The sequence below is a fragment of the Mus musculus genome, chromosome X, assembly GCF_000001635.26.
Source record: "Mus musculus strain C57BL/6J chromosome X, GRCm38.p6 C57BL/6J".
NCBI lineage: Eukaryota > Metazoa > Chordata > Mammalia > Rodentia > Muridae > Mus > Mus musculus.
Window position 1 is genome coordinate 155,468,810 of NC_000086.7, and position 9,251 is coordinate 155,478,060.

Here is a 9,251-nt window from a genome sequence, read left to right on the forward strand (position 1 = left end):
GACAGGGTTTCTCTGTATAGCCCTGACTGTCCTGTTGCTCACTTTGTAGACCAGGCTGGCCTTGAACTCAGAAATCTGCCTGCCTCTGCCTCCCAAGTGCTGGGATTAAAGGAATGTGCCACCACCGCCTGGCCAGTGTGCTTTTTTTAATGAATAAACTGCTGCTAGAAAAGCATATTACTCAAATCATTCTATTGGTTAGACAATCTTACATGTCCATCTCCAAATGGTCCCTGTCTAGAGGAATTATTTTTATTTGAATTCAGTGGGTTTAAATTAAAAAGAGTGTACTTAGTTGTCTTCTCTAACTATATGGTATGTCTGTATTGCTGAAGATACCATAATTTTGCTATAAGACATAGAGAAATCCATGGTAGACTGGAGAGATGGCTCAGAGGTTAAAAGCACTGGATGCTTTTCCAGGGGTCTTGAGTTCATTTGTGAGCGCACATGATGACTCATAACAATCTATAATGCAATCTGGTATCATCTTCTGGTCTTCAGGCATCCATGCAGATAGAATATTGTACTCATAGGAAATAAATAAACCTTTAAAAATCAATGTCAAACAGACTGGGAAACTTCCTCCTTCTTGCTAGCTTTCATCATGTTGGAAGGTGTTATACAGGCTAGCTAGAAGAGAAATCCTCATTGCTTCAACCATCTTACACAGTGCTAGACTCTGAATCCTACAATACCAACCTGTCAGGGAAATGTGCTCATTGGTGCAATAGTAACATGACTTTTATAAGCTAACTAACCACATCTGACCCACTCATCTAAAAAAATTTAAGCCTGAATTGTCCCTGTCTAAAGGAAAGGAAATGCAGGCATATCTGATTTGCTATGAGGCTGGCATCATGATGGCAATTGAATTCCGTGCCTGGAACTGTAATCTCGATCAAGAGTCTGTGGCTAGGAAGTTATAGGCACCAAGATAGAACTTATTATTATTTTAGTAAATAGTCATGCTATTAAATGACCTACCAAATACTTAAGTTTATAGTCACATACATGGGCTGCTCTCAACCTTTGCCATAGTAGCTTCTTTTATTTTTAAAAATTTATTCTATATTTTAATTTTGAGGATTATTTTTGCATCATTTTGCCTCACTCTGTCTTTCCTCCAAACAACACCATATACCTCTCCTTATTCTTTTTGAAATTCAAGGTCTTTTCCTTTTTTGGTAATTGGTGTTAGATGTATATATTTAAATGTATATAAAACACATATATGTATTTTTTTGTGTAAGGTTGAGGACTGTAAGGGCTTTCCCACATTCACAATAGCATGCCTATTTCTATTGCCTTGTTCAGCTTGTATTTAAGCAGTCAGGCTGGTGAGATTTTAATCTTAGCTTCTGAAATTAATAGGAGCCACAATCTCACGGAAAATTCCATGATTTTATTATTCGTGCAATCCTTTCAGTTTCCCTTTTGCAATGATTCCTTAGCCTTGAGTACAGGAGTAGTTTTGTAGGTGTATCAATTGGAACTATGCTCCACAACTCCACATTTTTTGTGTGATTGTGGTTCTCTGTAATTGTCTCTTTCTGTTGCAAAGAAAGGTTTCCTTGATGAGAGTTGAGGACTACACTTATCTGTGGGTATAAGGACAAATATTTTAGAATTTGGTTAGGGGTTATGCTGGCTTGGTAAAGTGGCATTTATAGATTCTCTTCCAAAATCCATGCCTTCACTAGACCTGAGTGGCTGGTTAGGTTTCCAGCACAAGGAACATTTTCCCTTATCACCAAGGTTTTAAGTCCTATTAGAGAGTTGTTTTTTACAATCAGGGCATGTTTATTGAGCTTGGTCTTGTGCACTATGTATTTAGATGCTGAGTTCTGTGACCCAAGATCATGCTGCAGTCTGGAATGACCAATGTGCCGTAAAGAATGCTCCACTTTATCTCTGATTCATTAATAAAAGGCTGGAGCCTATAACTGGGCAGGATAAAGAGGAAGGTGGGACTTGAGATTGATTAGGAGAATCTCAGGTAGGGAGAAGGAGGAGAGGAAGAGGAAGAGGAAGAATGAGAAGGAGAAGGAGAAGGAGAAAGAGAAGGAGAAGAAGACAGAGGAGGAAGAGGAGGAGGAGGAGGAGGAGGAAGAGGAGGAGGAGGAGGAGGAGGAGGAGGAGGAGGAGGAGGAAAAAGGCAGGAGAAGAAGGCAGTTACCACGAGGCAGGATGGACCATGATGAACACATGGCCAAAAGAAGCTCACAGTAAGGACACACACATGAAACAGAACAAGATTCAGTTAGCAAATAATTATCTGGTTATTAATAATCTAACAAGGTTATAATTGTCTCGTTCCTGCTCAGTTTTGGTTTGTAGCTTGTTAATAATTTTTGATGTTTTTGTGTTGTTTACTTGGGAGCTAAACAGAAAAGAGTGTGCCAGACTTTCACCCCTGCCACCAATAAATTTACTTCTCTACATGTTGACTACTACTGCACCCTTAGAGTTCTCATGCATACTGGTCCATGTTATGGTTCATAGGCATTTTAGCTTGTTAGGGCTGTTGGTTGCTTCTTTGCTTTGGAAGTTTGCATGGAACCTTTTATTACTAGGAAAGCTGATTCTAACAAAAGAGGCTTTCAGGTCAGTTTCACCCCAGAAGCCTCTGGGCTTTGTGTCTGAAGTTCATGGTATCTTCAGCAATTGAGGCTTACCTTCTACATATGTAGAGCAAATAAGGCGAATTGTAATAACCTCTTATGTTTTGGGAGACTCTTGAACAACTTGGTCCAACAATTCAAAAGAAGAAATGAGTGGTCATGACTAGTATTAGTGTTTTTCTTAGGTCATTGTTTGCTCGTGGAGGAAGTATTGTCAGCCCAGATGAAAGAATCTCATTTAAACTATATGTACACACACACACACACACACACACACACACACACACACACTAGTTGACAATCTACCTAAGAAGGTAAATTGTCATCCAGACAAAAACGAAATAGAGAGGTGTTGGGGCAAAGTGATATTAAAAACCAAATGGACCTACAAGATATAGACCGAAAATTTCACCCAAACATAAGAGTATACCTCCTTCTCTGCACCTCATTGAACTTTCTCCAAAATTTGCCACATACTCAAAGCAACTTTCAATAGATACAAGAAAACTGAAATAATACCCTGCAGCAATATCAAAAACAGTAACAACAGAGAACTTAAAAACTGATGGAAACTGAACAAATCTCCACCGAATGAAAAGTGAATTATGCCATATAATGTAACCAGTTCTAAGAAGGAAGTTCATAGCACTAAGTGATTACATAAAAAAAAATTTGGAGAGATCACGTATTAGCAACTTAACAATGTACTTACCAGGAAGTTCTATAACCAAGCCAGCTCAGTCAGTCAACAGGGTCTCAAGGGAGGGAGTGAGGATTGAAAAAGAAGAAAAACAATTAGACAACATTATAACATGACTTCAGCCAGTACTGAGACTGAAGCAGCTTTATTTCTCTCCAGTCTGCTTTTATATCATCCTAGGTATATCAAAAACAAAACAAAACAAAACAAAACAAAACAAAACAAAACAAAAAAACCCCCAACAACAACAAACAAAACCCACGGTCAATTCTTAGATCAAAGACAAAGTAATCAAGTGAAGTAGTAATCACAGAGATCACACATGATAGTAATCAAGCAAAGTAGTAAGCAAAGAGATCACATAAGGTAGCAATTCAGAAAAGTAGTAAGCAAAGCCCCATAGTCACTGTTTTCAATATTCTTTTCTGAGCCTCCTTCCTTGTCTGAGCCCAGTGACAAATGCCAAATTCCTAGAAGCAGCACCAAAAAACTGTCAACATTCTAGAACAAAAAGAAAACATCACATCCAAGAGAAGTAGATGACAACAAATAAAGTCAGGGTTGAAATCAGTAAAATACAAATAACAAAAGCAAACCAAATCAAAGAATGAAAGCATTGGTTCTTTGAGAATACCATTAGGATTCAAAAACTCTTATACAAATTAACTAAAAGGGAGACACTAAGGAAATCCAGAGGAGCAAAACAAAACAACCTGTCCTGATGTCCCTGGGAAGGCTGTTCTTCTCTGAGAGGAGTGAAGTAGATTTAGAGGAGAGGCTAGGTGAGGTAGGAGTATGGAGAGACTGGGGTGGGGGGAGAACTGCAGTTGGACTGTAATGTATGAGAAAAGAATAAAACAAATTTAAAAAATTCTGTACTCCACCAAATTGGAAAATCTAAAAGAAATAGATAGGTTTCTCAATAACTACCATTACCAAAGTTAAATCAATAGCAGATAAGCAATTTAAATATCAATTTAAAATTCTCCCAACCAAAACTGCCTGGGACCAGATGGTTATACCCCCCAGATTCTCCCAGACTTTCAAAGAAGAGCTAATACTAATACTCCTCAAATTATTAAAGAAAATAGAAACAGAAGGAACATCGAAAAATCCATTTTATAAAGCCACAGGCACCTTGATACCCAAACCACACAAGGACCCAAGTTCAAGAGAACTACAGACCAATTTCTGTTACAGATATAGGTTAGTAAAATACTTCAAGTACATCAAAATAAAAATATGTACATCAAGAACATCTCTGACTACAATCATCTAGGCTTCATCCCAGTGATGCAGAGATGGTTCAACATATGTAGATCAATACATGTAATCTACCATGTAAGCAAGCTGAAATCATCATCTCATTAGATGCAGAAAAGACATTTCACAAAATGCAACAATCCTTCATGTTAAAAGTCCTGGTGAAAATAGGGATACAAGAGAAATCCTTCAACATAATAAAGGCAGTTTCCAACATTTATTATCTTAAATAGAGAGAAACTCAAAACAATTTCTTTAAAATTAGGATCCAGACAAAGTTGTCCATGCTTTGCATACCAATTCAATATAGTACTCGAAGACTTAGCTAGAGCAATAAGAATGAGATCTAGTGGATACAATTTGGAAAGGAAGAAGTCAAAGTATATTTGCAGAAAATATGAAAGTATACATAAATGACCCAAAATTTCACCAGAAGATACCAATAACTGATAAACACTTTCAGGAAAGTAACTGACTACAAAATTAACTCACAAAAGTCAGTAGCTCTCCCATATAGAAATGACAAATTTACTGAGAAAGAATTCAGGGAAACAACACTTTACACAGAATTAAAAAAGAATTTTACCAACTACATGTCCCCAAAAGACTAATATCCAATAGATACATCATATAATATTATTTTTTCTTGAGTTCAATAAACTAGATGCAAAGGAAATAAATATCCCAATTAAAATGGGGATACCTATATAAATAGAATTTTCAATAGAGGAAACTCAAATTCCTAAGAAATACTTAAAGAAATGTTCAACATCCTTAGCCATAAGAGGAATGCACATCAAAACTTCCTTGAAATTTCATCTTACACCTGTCAGCATGGCTATAAATCAATAAAACAAGTGACAGTTCATGCTGGTGAAGATGTCATTGGTAAGGGGAACACTCACCCACTGTTGGTAGGAGTGCGAACTTGTACAGCCACTATATAAATCAATGTGGCTGTTGTTCCAGAAGATAAGAATCGATCTACCTCAAGATTCAGCTTTTCCCCAGTACAGGGGAACGCCAGGGCCAAAAAGGGGGAGTGGGTGGGTAGGGGAGTGGGGGTGGGTGGGTATGGGGGACTTTTGGTATAGCATTGGAAATGTAAATGAGCTAAATACCTAATAAAAAATGGAAAAAAAATGACATGCCACTACAAATGGAAAATTCCACACCATGAAACTTGCACAAAATTATTAAAATATTATGTAAAATCACTATCTAAATATATATATCAAATGTATTTGAAACATAAATGACTTTCATGTTTAAACCTGTAAAAAAAAAAAAAAGATTCAGCTTTTCCTCTCTTAGGAATATACTCAAATAATGCTTCAATCCTACCACAGAGACACTTACTCAACCATGCTTCTCGTTGCTCTATTCATAATAGCCAGAAATTGGAAGTAACATTAGACGTCTCTCAACAGAAGAATGGATGAAGAGAATGTGGTATTTTTACACAATGGAGCCATTTAGAAAAAAAGGACACTCTCAACAGAAGAATGGATGAAGAGAATGTGGTATTTTTACACAATGGAGCCATTTAGAAAAAAAGGACATCATGAAATTTGTAGCTATATGGATGGAAGTAGAAAAAATTATACTGAGTAAAGTATCATAGACACAGAAAGACAAGTACAGTATGTATTTGCTTTTATGCGGATCTTAGCTGTTAAGTCAATAAAAACCAAAACTACAATCTGCAGTACCATAGAGGGTATGTATAAAATAAGAGACTAGATGGTACAGATGTAGAAAATGAAAGTAGAGTAGATAATTATAGATGGATGGGGGGTGTGAAACAGAATCAGGTGAGGAAGTTGATGGGAGAGAGGGTTGATATGGAAACCTAAAACAATATAAACTTCCTAAAATATAGTCTAAATGAAATGGCCAAATAATGAGTGAGACAGATTCCCAACTAATCATATTTTATTACCAAACAAAGTTAAATGAAGCTCCCAGTACTAGGGTTGTATTGCATGTAATTGAGATATTTGCCAAGGGGTCCCATGGAAATCCCCAAATAACCTATGCAGTTGCCAAAAACAGGCTTCTCTCCACAAACTGACAGCAAAATTCCATTGCTGAATACAATACCTGCACAACTTATTGAACCTGAAGAAACCAGCATAGTACATACATAGGACCTTCTTCTCTATATTCTAATGTCTACAGAACAGGAAGGTATGCTGTAAGCTACCAACAGAGAAACACAAACAGCAACAGAGCCATAAACCCTTTGATCTGCAATTTGTCTTACATACAAAGTTATGCTAGGGCAATGGTTGCAGCACAATGCTAATGGAAGAAACCAACCAATGTCTGGTTTGACATAAGGTCCATTTCTCATGATTGAACCCATATTTCTGGTTCTTGACGAAGAACAGGAGACTAGATAACCCTGGCACCTAAGGTAGAACCAAATATTACTGTTCCAAAATCAACAACAAAACAGTGATAAATTGACTCCTAATGCTATTTTGGTATATTCATAGGTCAGTGCCTTGTTTAGCCATCATCAGAGAAGCTTCCTCCTGCAGCAGATGGGAACAAATGCAGAGACCTACAGCCAGCATGTAGAGAGTGAGAAAACTTGGAACACCCAGTCCTAAATGAGATATCTACATCAAATTTCTCCCCTCAGAGCTCAGGGAACCCCATAAAAAGATAGACAGAAAGAGGGTAAGAGACAGGGTATGGAGAACACCAAGAAAATAAGGTCTTCTTAATAAACTAATCAAAGCTCATAGGAATTCATAGAGACTGAGGTAGCAAGCACAGGGCCTGCACAGGTCTGCAGCAAGGTCTCTGCTTTTATATTACGGATTCCAGTTTAATATTTTTATTGGACTGAGTGTGGGAATGAGTGGATCTCTGATTCTTGTCCCTTTTTTCCTTTTGTTGGGTTGCATTGTCCAACCTCAATGTGATGGTTTTTATTTTATTTTATTATATTGTATTATGTTATATTTCGTTGCTTTCTTTTCAAAGCCTATTCTTTTCTATTGTGAGCCAGAAAGGGAGCAGATCTGGGGTGGGGAGGGGAGGTGGGGAGGAACTAAGAAGAGTAGAAGGAGGGAACCTTTAATCAAGATATATTATATAAGAAAAATATATTCTCAATAAAAGGAAAAGAATTTAAAAAAGAAATGAACATAAAAAAATAAGAAAAAGAACATGAAGTTGGTAAGGAGGCATGGTTGGGAGTAATGGCTGATATAATAGACATAATCATATTTCATTAATATATAATATACATATATATTTTAAATTCTCAAAATAAAAGAAAAAATAAAAGACTACTGAAAGTTGAGATGAAAATTAGTTGGAAGTACAGGATGAGGAACCAGGGGTGGGTATAGTAGAAGATGGGCTTAATCAAAATACATTATCTATGACTATATAGAAATGGATTTTATAGGCTTTGTTAAAAGGAATAAAATCAGGGTAGACATAGACCAAATAGTGGCTAAGTAATTAATCCTATGTCTTCACTAAACAAAGTCTCACAAAGGACTTTGCATCATATTTATTGAACATCACAGGAAAAAAAATGATATGGTAAAGGAGTGAGGAATCTCATCTTAATCAATTTTCCCCCAAGTGTTTACAACAGAAGATTTACTGAATCCTAGAACAGCAATCAAAACATAAACATGGATGAATGTATTTCTGATCTCTGCATGAATAAGGTGTATAAATCTCTGTGAGATAGGACGATATGCATGTGTCTGTCCTGACGAGTATTCTATTGTGAACTGTGAGTTGGAAATTGATGAATGTGGAACCCAGCCGAGTCTACATCATGCCACATTTCAGGATGCTCTTGGGGCTTACTCTGAGACTACACACCTGGATTCCTTGAAGACTACTGTGATTTCAACATTGATGAATGTGCCAGTCAGCCATGTCTCCATGGAGGACTATGCATGAATGGAGGAAACAACTACTACTGTAACTTACACAGGTGGTGGATTCACAGGGACACACTGAGAGACTTTGTTGTCTCATTGTTGGTCAATGAGACAAGTCTTATCACAATGGTACAACAAGTAAAGACACTGTTGCCAGCTATATTTGTTATTGCTGCCCTTGACACAGATGGACACAAATGAATAAAGTAGCAACCCCTGTCAATTTTGGGGGTGGGGGAAATGTGCTGAGCTGTCATCAGAGGATCAATAGGTACTCATTGCTGGCCTGCCTTCCTCCTTCACCTACCTTGGAGCTTCAGGCTATGTTTATATCTGTCAGCCTAGATTCACAGACAGGAGCCTAGTATAACTGTTCTCTGAAAGGCTCCACCCAGCAGCTGACCAAAACAGATACAAAGACCCACAGCCATACATTAGATGGAGCTGGGAAGACTTGTTGAAGAGTTAGAGGAAGGACTGAGGGACTCTAAGAGGACAGAAACTCCATAGGAAGACTAACAGAGTCAACTAAGACCTTTTGGGGGCCCCCAGAGACTGAACCACCAACCAAAGAGCATACAAAGGCTGGAACTAGGCCCCTTGCACATATGTAGCAGAGGTGCAGCTTGGTCTTCATTTGGGTCCCCCAACAACTGGAATGGGGCTTACTCTGACTGACTGTGTTGCTGGGCTGTGGATGCTATACCCCTAAATGGGCAGCCTTGTCTGTCTTCAGGGGAGAGG

At 37.7% G+C, this 9,251-nt stretch overlaps 1 pseudogene; it reads left to right on the top strand.

Annotated features, from left to right (window-relative positions):
• Positions 8,251 to 8,860, top strand: Gm15158 (predicted gene 15158; annotated as a pseudogene).